Genomic DNA, 21,413 nt, shown 5'->3' on the forward strand with positions numbered 1-21,413 from the left:
TCTGCCTGCCTAATGCTACCGAGAACAATCCTCCTACTTGTGGGTTCTTCAAACAAGGACCAAATGGAAATGAGTTGCACTGTACTTTCAGTCTTTTTTTTATCTACACCACAATAGCAGATCTACAAGCTCTACAAGCATTGTGCTGATTTAGTAGTTTGTTTTCCGGTTCAGGTTAAGAACTACACTAAAACAAGAGTAAAAACATGGCAAGCTGCATAAGGCTGACCTTATAGTACACACTACACAGTCATGCAGCTGCAGCTAATACAAGAATAATGGGTGTATTAGATTTAGGTGTGCCTAATGCTAATGACTACCATGTTTGCTTGCACATTGGCACACCCGTGGCTCTGGGCACACCTAAATCTAACACACCTATTACCCTGCAGCTGCAGCTGTGTTGTTTACTAGCCGTGTTTTAACATTTCTGTAGTTCTTAACATGTACAGGAAATCAAACTACAAAGTGTATAATTCCTTTGATGTTGGACTGTCACTGCACCACAACGCAAAGCAAATTATTTCTATGCGGCCTGTACTCGGCAAGAAGTACGTTTTACTCAATTATTACGAACAAGCTACTGCATTGCTCTGAATGCAACAAAAATCTGGCAAAAGAATACAATAACAAATAAAAGACAAGCCCTTTCATTGGGAATGTGAAAGCAGTGCTAATCAACAATTCTAGAACGTACAGACTGTTCTAGACACAAGTGCACCGTTTTTTTCCCCCACTACAACCAGTCTAGTACAAGAACAATGACCTTTTTGTCCTACCCCTGGTTTCCTGCAGGCATACCGTTTACATTTCAGCCTGCTAACTGTCTTCTGAGTCACCCGAGAATTTTACAACATCCGCTAAGTACACCACACTCAGTAAATTCTTTACACTGTAAAGCTGAGAGGCAAACTAAGCTGCTGAACACGTACACATGACACAGTAATAGCCATACTTTAGTTTTTAGTTTTGTTTTCAGTCGTTTTTCTATTAAAAACAACAAGTCATAATGCATTTCAACATACGTATTTCAATAGTTTAAAAAGTAACAACAAGTCAAAGTAATGTGTCCATGGAGCATAAATCATGACAAATGTAAAGTTCCCAGCATGCTACACGCGTAGTTCACATTCCAATGTTACTGCTCAGTGCAGTGCGCAACCTTCCCCTCCCCCACATTAAGGTTTCATCAACTGTGCCTGGTTCCACTGCAGAACTCAAAATGGCCGGTGGCTCTGCTGTGCGCAGCCAGACTGAATTCACGGTAGCTAGCTGAATGCGTTTCCAAGGCTGCACCAGATCAAGTTACATCACCACCCTGCTGTTCATTAATAATTTGCTTGTGATATTAAATTTACATTATGACACTGCACTGACATTTACATGCATACGCAAATTTTATTTAATGTCACTTACATACAACTTCATTATCATAAATAAACAAAAAAGTTATTATTCAACAGTTTACCATTTCTCTCAGCAAACATAAAAATACTTTTCCGAAGTATTTCCTTTCTATACCCGTACTGTAAACGGCAACAATTAACCAACACTAGGAGGCAGGGAATTAGCCGACTAACTAAGTTAATGAACATACAGCAGGAAAATGTAGGATGAATAATCTTTCATTCTGAAAATGATTATTCTCTTTTAATAGCTTATACCAAGATGTCTCTGCTCATCTAAGCAGCTTTTGCATAACCCTCTCAGGGCTTCCTGCAGCTAGTGAGCCCTCCGCTGACTCTCTAAACTGAGGGAGGCTCCAAAAATCCCCAAAAGAAGGCACTACAGGCTTCAAATGTCTATGATGAGACCAGCATTAGTTTTTTTCATCTTAAATGAGAACTAGACGTGAAAAAGAAGAAGAAAAAAAAATCGTATCAAATCGGCCAATTCATCACATCATTACGTCAACAGACGTGACTTTTTCGCCAACATTACTGTGGAGACTCTGGAGAGAATACGTTCACAAAGGAACCACAACATAGTGTAAAACAGCTACCTTCTACGGTTCACGTAGAAGGTACGCCTGCATGCGTACCAACACTGGCAAGGCCAACCGCCAGTAGCCTTATGTTCTATTGTTCAATTAAAGAAGTCAAAGACCCGAACAAACACAATTTTTTAATTGTCTCCTTTAACCAATTTCAATCTGGCGTCCCCATTTTTCACGACGTGGAAAAAAAAAATCAAAAATAGCCTATCTTCCAGCTAAAAGCACATTGTGAGCTTTTAGATCGGCTATTTTCACATCACACCAAAGAACTAAGAAAGCCTTCATGAAATCAAGGTTCAGGTTTTTCATGAACATGTATCTCTGTGTGTGTGTGTGCGCGCGCATGTGTGTGCGCGCTGTGTGCGTCTATAAATCCAGGAACCTCTGTATCTCTGTGTGTGCGCGTGTGTGCGTCCGTATACCCATATAGGGAGATCACTGATGCTGGTTTGACCTCAGAAAGAATAATCACTGCTGAGGAAGTGACTAATGGGGATCTGAACAATCAAAACAATAAACTTGCGTCTAGAGTCTAAGTACTCTGATAACAGGAGCTGCACTAAACACTCTGACAACGGGTACTGACACATATAGTGCAACAGTACCCTCTAACAACGGGTACTGCACTAGTAACAATTTCCAACAACTAAACTTCAGTTTTCTGACATAGCACACAGTATGTGCAATGTTCTTCACGGTCATAAATTGACAAAAAGTTGACAAATATTTTGGAAGCTTTGAAAGACTGCAGTCTGTCAGTGAATGATAGAGAAAACCAGACCCAGATTATTTCTTCATAGTGGTGAGTAAACATTTCCCAAAAGGAACATTTTCCATGTTTTGACAGTTTTGTAGGCGGAGCTTGGAACCGGTTCCAAGTGTTCAGTGTTCCCGTGCATAGCAATACAGGTGGCCATTTTGTGTGTGCATGCAGGCAAACCCAGTTAAAAGATCCATGAAAGATGGGTGGAGACAGAAAAGGCAACATATACATTGAAAACTATGTTGTTTTTTTTACTTTGTGTCTAGTCTGCTTAGTCTATGTCTGATCTGGAAAATAGCTAAGGAATAACTACAAAAGGTCATAATAAAACACCCCTAAAGACATTTATAAACAAAAATCAGCTAATATAGAAAATATCTCTTCACATATTCGCAAAGACGAGAAAGTCCTTGTTTTTTTGTATTTTTTATAAACGCTTTGAAAATTTGGGGATTTTGCAGTATGAAGAACCCCTCCCTCTGTCAGAATGGTTTAGTCCATGGCTGGCTGTAACCGGTATGTGCTAGAATGGGGGATGGGGGATGGGTGCCGACTGCCGATTGCAGGCTGTGCTCTGCGCTTCCTTTTTGCCTGTCACAGCTAGCTATGATCGGTGTTGTTGTTGGCAGTGCACCAAAACTCGCTTTACCAACGATTCGATCTTTTAACCACTTTCAACCTGGCATCTCTATAAAAATAAATAAAAAGAAAATACTAGAGTAGCCAATCTACAAGCTCACAAATTATACGTTGCTTTGTTGTGAGCTTGTCGATCAGCTTACAGTATTTTCCTGCGAAACAATCGTACAACGAAATCTAACATAGGACCTAAGTGGTTAAAGCTAACCTCTGCTTTATGTAGTAAACAGCCCCCCCCCCTCCAATTGGCAGTAAACAAAAAAAATCTTCATCTTCACATGCAAAAACACCATATTACTAAAATACTTGCTCAAATCTCTTATGCCATTAATAAAAGATACAGTATGAAGGCAGGGTAGCTTTTTAAAATAAAGAATCTGTTTAATGTGATTATCGTAGTGGGAGTGACTGGTACTGCATATGAAATTAGTATTTCTAGACAAAGCTCTTAACTGCATACTGTTATAAACCAACAAGTATACAATACATTTATCACAAAACTACCGCATGTATAACCAATAGTGTGGTTTTAGCCCGCATCGACCGTAGCTAGCTGTGACAGGCACAAGGTAAAGTGCAGAGCACAGCCTGCCACTTAGCACCCATCCCCCTTTCTAGCACAAACTGCCATGGACGAAACCATTCTGCTAGAGGGGGTGGGGGGTGAGGTCATCCATAAAATCCCCACATTTACCCACACAGCACTGAGCTTCCTCTCAAAATGAAAAACAGGAACTTTCTTTTCTCTGCAATTATACACAAAAATGGAACGATATACACAGAGCGGATACTATAATGTAATTTTAAATTACTAATTTAATGGTCCTAACTACAAGCTCTAAAAATATCTTCAGGAGTGATGAGCATGTCTTTATTACAACATGTTCATACAATGAAGCTATTTATTGGCTCCAGATCAGACAAAAGTAGACCAGATAAATATAATCTCTGTAAACCATTTATCTCTGTAAGAATTACACTACCAACAACACGTAGATTTCACTGTACCCTTTGCCTTTACCGTCCCCACCCACCTTTCATGGATCTTTTATCTGGGTTGCCTGCAGGCACGCAAAATGGCCACCTGTACTGAACACTTGAAGGATTTAACTGAACAGCTAGTTACAAGCTCCGCCTACAAATAGTTGTTGGAGTGACTGAACACTGCAGAGTGCTGTAATGCATATTGTGAAATACAAGATAATTTTCCTTCAGGACACATACAGTTCCTAACTGCATCCTGTCAAAACAAAGAGGCATAAATCATGAAAATGCCACATGTATAACCAATACAGTGTGGTTTAAACCAACACCGATGATATCTAAATACCGACCGTAGCTAACCGTGAGAGGCACAAAGTGCAGTGCACAGTCTGCGAGCAGCACCCATCCCCCATTCTAGCACAAACTCAAACCGGTATGGAAATTCACAGACAGCCATGGACTAAACCATTCTGTCAGAGGGACCGGATTCTTCATACTTCAATCAAAATACAAAAAAAATAAAAAATCTTTACAAACTTAACCCTCACAAGAATTACTCTCCCCCCAAATATTTAAATCTCTTTTAATCAAATTAACCCCTACCGCCCCCCCCCCCCCCCCCCCCCCCCACACACACACACACACCTAGCTAACATAACAGATCTACAAGCACACAACACGTTACAGTGTGTTGTGTGAGCTTGCAGATCGGCTATTTTCACCAACAAAGCAGCTCAAGTGGTTCATATTCTGTTACTAGAATGTGGTACATTTCAGAACCTTTACTAAGCTCTTCCATGTTATATAATCTCAAACCTCTCTTGTTGTGAGTCTTTAGCTCGACAAAACTGTATTCTCTGAAATTGCTGGTGATTAATGATTAGCCCGATTCAATGAATTAATCTACAAAAATGGGTTTGAAATCCAGCTCATAAATTGCTAGTTGTCTGCAGTTTCTACTCCTTCTCTTTCCCGTCTGCTGGAAAAAAAAGAAAAAAGAAAGAAAAGGCTTTCTTTAAATAAACTAGTGCAGTGCAGTTCGGAGCATGGCCATAATTCAGAATGTGTGTCCACTCGATAATAACCGCTCGTCCGATCAACGTCAGACTCGACACTGTACTTCCCTGGGCCCTCAGCAATACACCCGCCAAGTTTTAAGTTGCTTAGATGACTTCAACAAGCGATCGACTTCACACTCGATACAGTACTTCCATGTAGGGCTGCAACTACAGTTTATTTTCTTAGCGATTATTCCATCGGTTACTTTTTCGATTAACCAACCAATCTTGGAGCATGTTTTATGTTTATATATAACAACGAACTGATGCAAAACAATCTAAATTATTTTTATAATTTACTAAATCATTAGTCTGATTGACCACAAAAGCCCTATATACCGGTACTTAGCAAAACAGCAGATATACAAGCGCACATGTCACAAAATCCGAAAAATTGATTTGTTTAATTCAAAAAAAAAAAAAATGTAATCAATCATGTTGATAAGGTAACTTTTGCACGCCTACTTCAGAGTGTGCCTACTGCCCAGCAATAGCCTACACCAGCCAAGTATGATTAAATGAACAGTTCTGGAGATATGCGAAGTACAGACAGACATACAGAGATATAGATCTGTGCTATGTCGTCAGTACCTGTTTTCCCTTTTTTTTCTCTTTTTTTTTAGGGTGACGCCCAGTGCGACAGTTGTGTGGTCACAGCTGAAAACAATCTTCCTTAAAAGAAGTATTGTGCCACTGTTTTCCATTCCACAAATAGGCTACATTAATTGCCTTAACCATTTGTTATTTTATGCACAGACCTTGAACAAATGTCAAATACACTCAACAATTAAAATCTAAACAAAAAAGAAAGAAAAAAAAAAAAAGATTAGCATTTTATGCTAGCAATTTAACAAACAAGTTTGTTTAACATCAAGTCAAATTAACAATCAATAAAATAAGATATGCTTTCAAAATGAAGTGAGGTTCACCTCTGACAGGAGGAATTGCAAGATGGCGGAAGGCCTTCCGTTGGATGTCATTCAAAGGTTCTGTTATGCTGATCAAAGGAACACATGGCAAGGAGGCCATAGATGCAGACTAGAGTGAGGCCAGGGGGAAAAGCAGAAGGGAAAGGGGGAGGAGCTCTTCATAGACTGTTCCATCAGACTCATTGCAAAGGGGTCGGTTTTATATAAGCTTTGTGGATATATAATTGCCACAAAAGCGAACAGTTACCGACTTTAAAATAGCCCAGGGATACCTACTGTACATAGTGCAAAACTGCCACGTTGATACTGCATTATGTGTAAAGCACTTCTGTTCTTCCTGATGAGAATGTATGCAAAGATTAGCCCATTACTTACAAAGCTAACTAAAAAGCATAAGCTCAGCTTTAATATTTCACAGCTATTTCCGCAGTAGCCTACAATATGCGTGCACTTTACTCAGACAAAGCCTAGCTAGCAGCGAAGAGCCAGACCAGAAGTGCACACTCCCTGACACACTTTCCTGAGCACATCCCATCCCCCACACCAGAAGAGCCTCTCTCACATGCAGGCGGGGGTGGGTCAAAGCTAGACGAAGCCTCTCCCACAATGCAGAGGTGCCAAACAACATGGACCAAACCATTCTAGCAGAGGGGGGGTTCTCCACACAAGAGGGGGAACTACATAATCATAAAATGTCTATATAGCTTATTGAATCTTAAAGGAGAAGTTCACCCCCCAAATAAGTTTTTCCTATTGATTACTCACGCCATGGAGACTTGAGTTCAATAATATTTATTTGTTTTTGTCGCATTTCCTTTGCCAATAATTTGGAGACATCTTGTAGGCCCATTGATTCCGGATGGAGACCCAAATGCCTTTGGGTCTCCATCTGGAATCAATTGGGGTACATTTATTATAATCAAATTATTGGCTTAGGAATGTGACAAAAACTAAAAAATACTATTCAACTCAATTCTCCATGAGGTGAGTAATCGATAAAAAGAAAGTCATTTTGGGGTTGAACTACTCCTTTAAAATGTCAGTGTAACCTGTGGCAGATGAAACATTATATATCCACGGGTTTCTAACGCCCCATAGTGCATTGCGCAGACGTTGTACCGAGCTTCCGGCGCCGCAGCCGAGTGGGATTTACAAGCTCACAACGGGTTGCATCTGCGACGCGACGTGAGCTTGTATGTCTGCTGTTAAAGGACAACTTTGTTTTTTTACAACAAGGGTTCATATTTTAGATTGTAATTAGAGAAAAGAAAAAGTGAGTGTTAAAGTGTTCATTTGCTTCGTTCTATTGTTTTATCGTGTTTAGTGTGGTAAAATGTGGGGCATGCGTACGCATGGGGGCATGCGTACAAGTGGCTAAATATGTCTTTTTAGACACAATAAGCCAGCAGTTTCTTTATTGCTATTTACAGTAGCACTTCTAGCCCCCATAAGTCACATCCAACCATGAAAGGTTGCGTTGTGTCTTGGGAATGGGCTTATTCTGTGTAAAATGACATATTTAGCCACTTGTATGCATGCCCCCAACCACTGAAATAAGAATCGCTAAAACAATAGAAAGAAGTAAATGAACTAATTTTAACACTCATCTTTTATATTCTTTAATTACAATCTAAAATATGAACCCTTATTGTAAAAAACTAAAGTTGTCCTTTAAACCGGAAGTGTGGTCCAAATAATCTCCAGTAAACTCCCGCGGAAACAGGTGGATAGCCTACTGAACTTTACGTTTTTGGAGATAGATACAAATTGTAAATATTCAAGGAAACATAGATAAATGGGATTTGTATTACACTGAGATATAAACACTGTTTGTGTGTAACATTCTTCTCTCTCAGTCATCATTGCAGCCCAAATGGTTCCATCCACATTCCATGTCTGCAGCAACTCAAAATGGCCACCCTTGTTGCTATGCTGCATGCTAAGCACTTGTTAGTGCCCCAGAAACCCCATCCTTTTTGAAACCCCATCCATCTTTAAACATAATATTTTTGGTAAATATCTTAATATTCCTGAATTAATATTTACTTAATCTTTACCAGTGAGTTAGTTAAAAGAAAGCTGAAAATCTACTTATAGCTGACCTCCTGGATTTGTTTGCATATCAATAAGCATTATTTCTTTACAACATAAATTGCAATTGTGAAGCTCAATGTAGGCCTAGGCCTATATTGCTAATCTAATCTGAATTTATGGCTCAATTGCTTGATGATACACTTGATACAGAGTAGATAGGTGGCTGTCATGTCATGTCATGTCATATCATGACACTAGTGTCCTACCTAAGCAATCTGCTATTAATACTGGTAATCAAATACATTTGATCAGGTAATAACATTAGTATTGATAATTTTTCATAAATCTTTCCAGTGTTAGAGGCTGAACCCCGAAGAGAGTTGAGCCTGTATTACAATGCTACTGCGCACATTGCGCATTCTTCCCCTCCCCCACTCACATGGGCTGCATCTGGATTCACTGCAGCAACACAAAATGGCCACCTGTTTTGCTGTGGCCAGCTTGCCTCAGATCTGGAAGCTAACCGATATATCCAGTAGATTATCATTTAAAGTTACAGCAATGCAGCATTATTTTGAACTATGTCAGTTTCACATGGGCACATGTCTTACTAGCTCCCAAGCAAATCATGTTTGTACATTGATTTATTGGGTGAGCAGTGGAGGACTGCTTACCGTTTACTGTTTATCATTTAACATAGTTAATTAACATAGTTAACTAATTTATCACAGCGTATCATGCACATATTTTTTCTAAATTGATTGCACTTTTTGCTATTGCTTGTTTTTAATGACATAAAAAACCCATGTTTACTGTATGATTCTTGCCAGTCAACCAACATTAACATCTATAAGTACCCCTCGCCCCCTTCCCTTTCCATACAGGGAGTAGATATAAACAGCATATCTGTTCTATATTATCAGTTTTACACCTGCTGTATCATGAAAATATTCCCACTGGAATCCATGAACAGGTAAATGAAATTCAGTATTAAAGCCCAAGAGTAGGGAGGTGGTTTACTTTGACGTTTGGGCAGCTAACATAAGGTAATATTTTGTCGGTCGATATCCTAGATTCTTTATTAAACTAGCTGAAATGTCATAAAATAATAAATATTAGAAAATATGCCATATTATCTAGAAATTCAGATTATATGGTGCATTAAAAAACACCCACAAATAAATGTGCTTTCTCTATCTCCGGCAAGCTATAGTCAAGAATAAGTATTCTTCGAAAGATATACAGTGTACTGTATGACTAAAGTGACGCTTTGCCAGACTAACGCTGCCTAGACTCTAGGCCGTTCTCAAGGCCCTAGAGAACGTACGCGTGATTTGTTTCCCCTAGCAGTTGAAGGCTAACAAGATCTAGGCAGAGGGAGAAAAGGGAAGGGAAAGGGGAGGGGGCCAGGGGGGATGTGTGTCTGTGTGGCTGAGCCAGCAGCCAACATCTGAATCAGGAGCATAGAGATTCTTTACTTGTACACAGCTGAGAGAAACCATTCTGGTGGCAACAAAAAGCCAAAAATCTTTACCAAGCCACAAAAAAACGAATAAATAATAATTTTACCTGGACTCCCCGATTCAACAAAAATATATATCCTTGTGAAATGTGTCAATACATTGACAAGCAGTTCCACTAAATATTTCATATTAATTGATTCCCAATCCCAAAACAATGTATCAATGTAGGCACAACAGATTTTAATCAGTTCACCTAAGCTCTAGCACGATCAGAAATGGAAACACAGAACGCTAACACCCCTCCCCCACTCAGCACAGTCTGTTGCACATCCTCGGTTTTCAGCATGGACTAAACCATTCCAGCAGAAGGGTGCTCCATCCCACATCCTCGGTTTTCAGCATGGACTAAACCATTCCAGCAGAAGGGTGCTCCATCCAGGGGAGGAGCTAAAAAAGTAATGATAGGTTCAACCGGCACCTCTATACTCATGCTGATCTAAAATGCTAAGTTAAACACCATTTTGCACTACTGAGAGGAGATGAATATTTACATGGATCCAGTCATTGGTTTGGGTAAATAATGTTAAGCTTTACCATGAAAAACAAGCCGTTCATTTTGGGCAAGGCTACATACTCGAAAGTGCTTTAAGGATAGATTACGACATTTACTTTAGTCAAGACAAAGTAAAGAATAATTTCTGCATTGCATAGATATAGCATAACGCTGATTTCAATAAGCATTAATAGAAATGCATCTTTACTCTTCTCTGAAAACACAAATGTATAATAAAGCAATCATTTGGTTTTCTCATGTAGTGTTAGGTATGATTATCTGGTATTTTCAATTGAATATTTATTTGTGTTTCAACCCTTGCATACACTATATCTTTCCACATCAGCCACTTCATTGAATGCTTGCGTTGAATGGTGCAACTCAAAATGGTTACTGGCACAGCTGTGACAGGAAAACGCGTTTTACTAGCTAAATTCTGCGACACTTCAATGGATTTTTAAATTAACTTACATTCGATTAAATTAATCTCTTCACATTGCCATTAGTAACTAAGTTGAATGTATAAATGTTTTTCGACACAATCTTTGTCGCTAATATGGATTATTTGTGCCCGAGTTAAGGGGGGAAAAAAACAAAAAATTCACATGGCACTAAAAAGGCCACTGTTCATTGCCATAGCGACTACATATTTTTCTATATCCTCCTATACATTAAGCAAATCTCTGTTCGTGTGTGTGTGTGTGTGTGTGTGTGTGTCTTTCTTAGCGTATCTTGAGAACTGCCTTACCGATCGATTTGTGTATCCCGAGGGTGTGGTACCAGTATATATCTCCCAATAATTATTATATCAAGATTCGAAGTTTGATGATGCTATTGTTTTATGTCTGACTCTACTACAGTCCACAGACTCCACACTCTCTGTCCCGTGTCGACACCATTTTATTTGCCTCTTGGAGTTGCCACGTCATAATGCAGACTAGAGTGTCCAATATTATCGGCCTCCCAGTATTATCGGGTCAATATTAACATAAAAACGTATATCGGGAAATATCTGTATTTTCTTTTTTACATGATTATTTTTTAACAGGAGTTCTTACTGTATATACTGTGATATATATGAAACATAAGCTCATATTCCATCATATTCAAGAGACAGACTCCAGCCACTTTCAAATTTGAGCACTGCAGAGGGCAGGTGTGACTCGTTGGCACTCGTTAATGCTTCTGCAACTGTTGGCATACGTCAGAGATTAGTGGGACGGACTCAAATGACCACCAGTCCCGGGACTCACGTCATTGAAAACCTCACATTGAACAACATCACTGTATTATTGTGACCGCAGGTCGCAGTTTACTATCAGAACCGTCACAGCACGTCCGTCCGGACATGTACACTTTTTTACGGTCTATGGGTTTGTCGTTCTGACATCATGCTCTGACATCACTGTAATGTCGGGGGAACCACTTAACAGAATGGGTTTGTCGCTCTGGCTTCACTGTGATGTCACACTAACAGAATCCCTTTTATGCCCATACATGGAGTTCCCTGATGCCATCTAACAGGACTTCATATGGGAATGCCCATATATGGAGGCCACATCGGCCATATAACATATATGGCCAAGACAGATGGCCAAGACAGCCCATAACTGTGTGGCTGGTTCTACAGAAAGGGATCTCCATGTATGAGCATAAAAGGGTATGATGTCAGATGTCATAGACATCATACGACTTTCACATAACGAATAACCGAGTTCTTGTTTGCATGTTTGGGCTCTTACAGTATATCTCCATATACAGTACATGGATCTCCATATACAGTACATAGAATGGATCTCCATATATGGGTACCAGGGGTCTCCATATATGGATTACTGGTCCGATATACATCACTGGCCAGATGGCCGCTTGTCGCCCTGAGGCGTCTTACTGGTATTAGATTAGTCTTTGTATCTTTCGTTAATGTTTTTTGGTAACACTAGCAGTGGTCCAGAACGGAATATCCTGGAATCTGTATGTGGTCTAAGGAGGGCACACTGAATCTCTCTGTCATGTGTGGCTGCACAGTCATACATGACTCCAGCACCATCATCAAATACGCAGACGACACAGTGATAGTGATAGGTCAGATTGTCAACAATGACGAGCCTGCCTACCTATAGAGATGAGATCAACTCACTGGCACTCTGGTGCCAGGAGAACAACTCGCCCTTAACGTTGACAAGACCAGAGACCTTATGGACTTAAGGAGAGATCATGGTTCCATCCTCATCAATGGAGCTGCAGTGGAAAGGGTCAGCGAGTTCAAGTTCCAAAATGTAAACGTCGGGCACTTAGCGCTATTCCGAGGTTGTTATTCCGTTGTTTCGAGGTCTCAGTAGTCCGAGGCTAACCTGCCGACGCTGGTGAATGCTAACCTGGTGAATGCTAACCCTAAGCCTAAACCGGACTACTGGGACCTTGAAACAGCGGGACCTCAGAATATAATAGAGGAAAAATGCTCAGCAGCAACTGTATATAATAATAATAAGTTCAAGGAAGCACACCACATCCTCAGACTGTACTTACAACAGCTCAGTTGAAGGCGTTCAATAATTGGTGCGAGCTCCCTGTGCTACAGGAACTGTACAAGAAGCGGCTTGTAGTCAAAGCCCAGCACATCATCAAGGACACGCAACACATACCCCAGCCACAAACTGTTTAAACCCCTACAACGACTGTGGTGGGTTAATGAACAGCTTCTAAACTGGCTATAGTCAAGACTGCTGAACAAAGCATGATCACATGTTGTCAGGCTGGTCTTAGACTTTTGCTCTTCTTCTTGGACCCATCTGTGAATTATACCACAGACAGTGACCAAAAACGATGTTCTAACCTGTAAACCAATAAAGGTTTTGTGACAATTAAGTTCATTCTAATTCTGGGGGTCACACATTTCAGAAAAGTAACAGCAGAGTAAGGGTCGTTTCATACCGTTATAAGGGGCCTAACTAATTTCGGTTCGGGAGTGCTCCCCGACCCGAAATTATTTAGGTTCGGGGGGAGTTCATCCATACTTTCTTAACGGCTAGTGCCGAAGTCGTTTGTAAATATTGGAGGTCCATGGCATGACAACGTGTGGCCGAGAAATGAGCGTTGCAGGGCGGATAGTCGGATACTGGCTGACCCTCGCGGAGTCGCGCTGCAAGCTGAATGACTGGAGGTCCATTGAGTAGCAGGCAGCTCCAGCAGCACGCACCAGTGACGGGGACACTGGGTCTAATCCATAGGTCTCTTCTCTCTCTCTCACTCACACTACAAGCTCACATTATAGACGTGCCGCGGCCGCCTCTCTTGCTGCATGCATATCATCACGCAGTCACAACTCGTCGTGGAAAACCTATCAACACGGAACATTAGCAAAGTTGTGTCTATGCTTTTCTTTTCTCTTTAAAGCGGTCGGCGAGAAGCAAGATGTACCAAAGCTGTGTGTGTGTGTGTGTGTGTGTGTGTGTGTGTGTGTCACGCGCGCGCCTGCCTGCCATCACTCAGAGCGGGACCCAGCTGCTGTCTGTATTCGCTATGAAACACTCAATACACGGCGTCGACAATCATTTAGAAGTCGGCGTGTCTCCCTCCCAAACGACCGCTGTTTCCTTGGATTCACAGCCGAGAATATGCACTTGAAGCCGGGCTGAATGAATGAGAAGACACCGCTAAGTACCGAAATTAAGTCGGGAGGTCACAACATTTTGGCAGCACCGTGGAGCCGACTAAAGTCGGTTGACGCCCCCCCGAACCGGGAGGGGAAACCCATATTTGGGTCTGGACACTGCCGAACCGAAATTAGTTAGGGTCCTTATAACGGTATGAATCGACCCTAAGGTTTTGCAATAGCACAAGTAGAATGCCAGAATGACACCAAGACCAAGATGTCGTCGGGCAATCAGGATACCAAGGAGTCTGTATCTGAATCAGTTGAGGTTTATGCATCGTGTCCTGTGCCGTTGGCAGTAGTGGGGTTCCATCACCCGGTTGAGTGTGTTGAATTGGCGGCAGAGGAAGGAATATCATATCACTCGTATTTGCCCGTATAACGTGCAGACTTTTAGCATAGCATAATGTCACAAAGGAGGACCTGTTAATGTCTTTCCGTAAAATCCCTCAAATTACTACAACTCTACTCTATGTAGGGATTTTAGACCCGAGCTGGGAACGATCCCGTCTCCCACTCGGCAAAACAACACAACCTACAGTGCCAATAGGGGTGAACCCGAGTTGTTGTGGCCAGGTCTTGTCTGGGGCAATACATCTACCCACCCTGGCCACAATAGCCGATGTAAATGGCATGAATCTGCAGACAACGGAAGTTACGTCATGCGTTGCAGTCTTCCGGTGAAATTCTCCCGGCGGAAGTAGCACCGTTTCATGCCGTTTCAGCCTATGGTCGTAACCAGGCTTTTCTCTTCGCAGATGAGTAAGCCTGGCTACGCGAGGCTAACATCTACCCCACCAGTCTTTGGCAGCGCATCCTCGCGCTTCACACTACACTCTGTGCCGCTCACGATAGTATGATACGCACAACAACGCACGTCTTTCATGTCCCTCGAATGAGAACCTCTTCCATGCCTCGCCGAGTACGCCAGATGGGATTGATTTAGACGCGAGCTGGGATCGAAACACAGTCTTGCACTCGGCAAGCCAACGCACAACCTACCGTGCAAAAAGAGCTGAGCCCCATTGGCAGAGGAGTTGTGGCTGTGTCTGTCTGGGGCACATCAACATTCTGAAAATGTTCCCCTTGTTTTGTTGCAGAAACAGACAAAGGCAATCAACTTCTGGTGCGTAATAAAGTCAGTTTCCCCCAGGTTTTATTGAATGCTCTGAATGTCTGACAGTTAATCAGGTGTTTCACAGACTAAATCAATTTCAAACTTTTCCAATCAATCACTGGATAATTAGGAGCATGTAACAACTTTTCAAAAGGTTAGTTGCCAAACTATAATGGGTTTAAAGTTCACATAAAAGCAGCATTAGGCAGCACACCATATCCAAAGTACGTTCCAAAGTACAATTGATCCGACATTATAGGGCATAGCCATAGCAACCATTTTGTGGTGCCACAGATAGAAATCCCATTCATTTTTCCCAAATAGACTTCAGAAAATATTATTTTCCCCTAATCATATCTCCGCCACCGTTTCCCCGATTCATGCCAAACTTTGCACACACACCCCTTGGCTGACAAACCACAACCTCATTTCTCACATGGCCCTCTTCTAGCGCCAACATGAGGCCGATTCTTGCTAAAACAAATCTTTGGACGCTGCTCCTACAGATTTTGCCCTACAATCACGCAAAGCGGTACACAGTATCTCTAAAGGCACACCATGAAAAGGCTCTGGCCATGGCCCAAATGAGCCAATTGACTGCAATGGCAACCCCATCATGGTTCAAAACAGCGGGTTGCGCACTTCTAGTTTGTTGCTGGCAGCACTAATAATAATTTATATAAATAAATATTTCAAAGTACTATACTATACTGTGTAAGTTGCTCAACTAGTGGTCAGTAGCTCTATAGCAAACCGCGTCCGCGTCTTTTGGCCGTTTTTCGCCGCGGACCGGGCCTCACACCCCCGCGTCTGCCTCCACCTCGCCGAGATCTATCTTTAGAGGGGTCCCTGGTTCCTGTGCGTTCAGGCATTCCGGAGAAACGGACTCCTTCACCCGAGTATATGCTGTTGTTTTGTTGAGGCAAGCTACTTCCTGAGAAGTCAGCAAGATACGCTGTGATTGGCCGGCAGTGTATAACCCTCGCGGTGATTGGCCGGTAGTGTATGATAATTTTTCCGCGAAAACCGGACCCCGGCGAGGATCACAGAAAACATATAAAGAGAAGGCTTTAGAAGCTGAAAATAACGGAGTGGGTGTTCTAAAACTTTAGCGATTTAACAGTTAGGACAATTTTAAGATTTGTTTTATAAAAAAGGTTACATTGTATAACTTTAACTAGAAAATATAAGACATTTAGGCCAATTTAATTTAATAGTATTTAGTAAACATTTAGTAGGGGTTGGACCGTTAAATAGACTATAGTCACGCACATCTCTATAGCCTGTTACTTTTGATTGTAATACTAAATTTATCTGCATAGAGCCATAGACAATTACGTTTTTGTTTGCAAAACACTGACATTAGAGTTGCATGAGATCCTGTGTATCATAAGACTAAAAACACTCTAGTAATTACTTTCAGTAGCAGCTACATTTTTACGTGTGGCTTTATAGGAGGCTAGCCGTCTATAAGGGGAGAGTGTTTTCTGCTGGTGTTTCAGTCAGAGTTTGGAAATGCGCACCGGGTGTGGTTGGGGTTAGGGGTTAGGGTTAGGTTTAGGCATAGTTTTACTGAGGTTAAGATTAGGGTTAGGGTTGAGTTTAGGCATAGTTTTACTGAGGTTAGGGTTAGGATTAGGTTTGTTTAGCCACTCACTACACTGAGCACACACGCGGTGCGCCTTTCCGAACGCACCCTTTGATACACTCGGACTGAAACACCAGCAGAAAACACTCTCCCCGTCTATAAGACGGGGTGTGTGTGTGTGTGTGTGTGTGTGTGTGTGTGTGTGTGTGTGTGTGAGGCTAGCCGCCTATAAGACGGTGTGTGTGTGTGTGTGTGCATGTGTGTGCGTGTGTGTGTGTGTGTGTGTGTGTGTGTGTGTGTGTGTGTGTGTGTGTGTGTGTGTGTGTGTGTGTGTGTGTGTGTGAGAGCACTGGACTGATCAGTGGCAAATGTTTTGTGCACCCAACTTATTACCTAACTTTCTTCACATATGCTTTCTATTTTCTGAAATATTTAATGATTTAGATTGATTTCTGCAGTGATATTAAAATCATCTGTTGAATTCGGGGGCAACAATACACACGCTCCAGTCTTGCATCATGTATGTTTATTGAGTGGGTTGTGGAGCTGTGAGTCATTTACCAATAACGCGGTAGAATTATTATTATTATTCTTTTATTTGATCAATTGTATCACCAGAAACCAAAATTCACCCTGTAGTATGTTGACACACATGGCATTCAATACCTAATAACTTAATAAGGCTGATTCAAATGCTTTGAGGCTTCAATTGTCTAGTATCAAATCTGAACAACTTGATGGCTTCTTCAGACCATATAACCCAGCAAGGAGAGAAAATGGCATGCGTGCATCAGTTTTGATTGTTGCCATGGTAATCAATATCAAATCATTAATCAAATGTTATTGGGGGGGGGGGGGGGGGTGGGGGGGGGAGTAGGACTGTAGCAAGTTTCTGTCTATAAGCTCCAAAGAAAGCTCACGCACACATATTGGAGAGAAGGAATGCACGCACAGCTAAACATGGAGCTGTAAACATTCAATTAATGTTGTTGTCTAGCTGAATCAAACCCACAAGTCTCAGATGAAAGATGAAGCCTAACTAATACAGCCTGAAAGAACAGCGTTCTAGTTGTGTTGCTGGTGTGTGCTTACAGGTGTACTAGCTGCAGTCTCACTACAAGACAAAGCACTATTTAAAAATCTGGACATTGTACAATGTGCCGCAAAGCTAACATTATTAAACCAATAAAATTGAACATCAGTTCTTTCTGACTGATAACATAGGAAAATGTAAGGTGTTCACATTCCCACTTCAAAGCAGCGGTCTATTACTCGGAAATAACAGACCACAGATTGCCTTAACTGAGTAATCAGAATGTAGTATTCGTGTAATAAACAAATGAATAAATATCAAGCTTTGAAGCTCATTGGTCATTTGCACCGAAGCTTTGAAGCGAACATTTTTTCAGCCCTTAAAAATGAAATGCAATCAATATACAATTCTCATCGATCGACATACAGCATAGGCTAAATTGAAACCTTTAAAAATCAGAACATAGCACCTCCCATTAGGCCAGCATAAGCTGAAGCAAATAAATAAGTGGGAGGAGCATTTCAAGCCTGTGCTTGGTTTTCGGCTGTGGAGAGAGCAGAGTGTCGAGTTACCAATGCCCCACGTGAGCAGACGCACTAGATAAAAGTGGGGGAGGGGAAACTGAAAACAGGTCTGTACCATGTCCCACTCGTCCGTAAAGTCAAGTTCTACACATTCTCACTTCAAAGCAGTGGTCTAATACTCGGAAATAACAGACCACAGAATGCCTCAACTTAGTAATTAGAATGCAGTATTCGTGTAATAAATAAATAAAGCGTTGAAGCTCATTGGTCATTTGCACCAAAGCTTTGAAGGGAAAAAAAGGTTTTCAACAACAGCCCTTGAAAATTAAATGTAGTCAATATACAATTGTCATCGATTGACATACAGTATAGGCAAAATTTAAACCTTTAAAAATCAGAACATAGCACCTCCCATTAGGCCAGCATAAGCTGAAGCAAATAAATAAGTGGGAGGAGCATGTCAAGCCTGTGCTTGGTTTTCTGCTGTGGAGAAAGCAGTGTCGGGTTACAGTGTCCCACGTGAGCAGACACACTAGATAAAGTGGGGGAGGGGAAACTGGAAACAGGTCTGTACCATGTCCTACTAGTCCGTAAAGTCAGGTTCTACACAGGTCAGCAGTGTGTGTGTGGAACAAAGGTCACAATTACTGAAATCTCATTGAGACATAACTTAAAACAGTTTGCGTCTGTGGACTGTCAAACAAAAATCTAAAAGGCTGTTGTCTTTATAAACGACAGTTTGTCTTAAACACATCCACATCTTAGCTTTTTATTGTCTTTGTAACAAACAATTAAAGGCATATCCCAGCCTAGAAACAGGGATAAGAATGACTAGGATGGGGGGAAAAACAGTTCAGCTCTAGCCTTGCCAGTCTTTAGGCCACACCCCCTTCCTAGACCGGAGCACTGCATGGAAAATTACTGCAGGACTGTACCACTGTCGGCTTAGAGGGGTACAATGTTCAGAACACTAAAGTTGCTTAGCTTGAATAAGCATACCTTTCTTTTCTTTTTTTCAAAAGGTTTTAAATTACTCCAATTGGATACATATGTCACTCTGTCTACTATGATCAAGCAGTTAAGAAACTACAGAGGAAGTGATTTGCACTTTGTTTTGTTTTCTTAACTAAAAATAAAGTTAATTACTTCAAGACACCTGGTAGAAGAAAATAAAAGATTAAGTTTGCCACACCCCCTGGTTTTGGTTGTTTTAATAGTTAAAACTAGCTACATTTTGGACAGTCTTCAATGAGTAGCAATGTCTATGTAGTATCTATCCATCCATCCATTTCTGGGATCTTTGTCTTGTCGGGCCCAAATATGGAGATGAGTCAGATGATTGAAATGGCATTGACGTCATAAATAACTGAGGTCATAGACAATGACCTCAGTTGACTGCATTAGAGTGAAGAAGTGGTAGTGATCAACGCTACATACATGTTTAATGGAGAGAAAATGTTTTCATGACACAGTTTAATTTATTATTTCCTGGTTACAGGTTTGCATTTTTGAACGGTGCTAACCGCTCCTACATCTGGCTTTGTGTGTATGTATGAGTGTCCGTCTGAGCATGGAATGTCCATATGAGCACGGAACTCCATGTATGGAGATAACTAAAGGCCAGTCAATACTCTCTCGGAAACCGAACTTTTCGTCGGAGAGTTCCGACTTTCCGATGTGCAGCTTTCCGAACTCTAATTTGGGGTTGCTTTTCAGAAGTTCAGAGTGACGTCATTTTGTAGTTGAACCGGACCTTTTTGACGAAAAGTTCGGTTTCGGAGAGAGTATGGACAGGCCTTTATGTCACAGACAGAACAAGGAAATATGCATGTGTGTCGTTTGATACCATGCAAGGTGAGCACTGCTCACTTCACACATGTGCGATTTTTAGGAAAATTATAATTTTGTCTGTTATATTGATAAATACACATTTGTTTAATATCATAAATATTAAGTTAAAGCAGTGTGAAAATGATTGACAAATGAATTAACCGCTAGCTGGATTTGCATTCATTTCTTCACAAAATAAGGAAAACGTATGCATCGTTACATAGTGTCATTGTTCTATGTAGCATTAATTTTGAACAGAGATGGATGAAACCAATTATAAATGTAATTCGCAATAATGAAATGTACATTTGTATGCTAACTGCTAACTCAGCTAGCTTCCATGTTCTTCCTGCTTGATTTGTGGCCAGCAGGGGTCACTACAGACACATAACCTTACCGACTTGCAATGAAATTGAAAATATATTCTACTCAGTAATAAACCATGCTCATTATCTTCCTTCAGTGTGCAGACTCCTGCATAACACATACCCATGCACCCATGGTGTTTATTCACAGGCTAAGCAAATGCTAATATGTTAGCATGCAAGCAGCTTACTGATAGGTTGCTTACCGGTTTTGGATGATCAACGGTCCCCGCGAAATCGCGTCGCTGCACTCCGCTCTCCTTCTCCTTGCACACTTCCGGACCCTGGTTTCAAACGTGACAGTAGCGAAGTGATTGGGTGTTGATGCAACGCGGCCGGGGTTCACTCGTGATTTCTGGTATGATGACTATAGTGCATCACAACAAACGACGTTGCCGACGGTGCACTCACGAGGATCTGTTCCGTCCGACTCTTCTCACAACACACACTCGGCTGTCGGCTCGGTCGGTCGGCACAGGGAGACTCCGCCTCTTTTCGTCCTGAGCGCGCCAGACGTGAGCCAGCGCTGGGGGGGAGGGGGCGGTTATAGGCAAAGCAGAGAGCTGAGCCACGAAGAGCAGTCCACAGGAAAAACAGCACGTGTCGTGTAGACGTTTTTCCCAACAACTTTTAGTCTCTTTTGACCGATCCTGGTGCTGAAGCAGTTAGATCTGAACAAGGTGAGTATTTGCAGATAGGCTACAGGACGTGTTCTGCGTTTCTGGACGGGTCTAAGTGAAAGTTGTATGTAGGGTTGCTCGACAACAACCCTAGTGTGACTGTCTAGCTAGACGGCTGAAACACCCTCACGGCTCACACACAGACCGAATCGTCGGTCGATCGCGCCGAGGGGGAGAGGAAAATGGGGCAGAAGCAACTTGT

The 21,413-nt window shown here is 41.6% G+C and overlaps 1 protein-coding gene across 2 annotated transcripts in view; it reads right to left on the reverse strand.

Moving 5' to 3' along the window:
- The window catches only part of atf7ip (activating transcription factor 7 interacting protein), a 47,116-nt gene extending 25,756 nt beyond the window's left edge, over positions 1-21,360 (reverse strand). Inside the window, exon 1 of one of the 2 annotated variants that reach the window (XM_080721534.1) lies at positions 20,738-21,360. The gene's annotated coding sequence lies outside the window, so the exon portion shown is untranslated. Of the gene's footprint in view, positions 1-6,369; positions 6,426-20,737 lie in introns of those variants that run through there. The other variant, XM_080721535.1, reaches the window with a different exon arrangement.
- Positions 21,361-21,413: the final 53 nt, after the last annotated feature.

Source organism: Nannobrachium achirus, assembly GCF_963921795.1.
Source record: "Nannobrachium achirus genome assembly, chromosome: 3".
Classification (NCBI taxonomy): Eukaryota; Metazoa; Chordata; class Actinopteri; order Myctophiformes; family Myctophidae; genus Nannobrachium; species Nannobrachium achirus.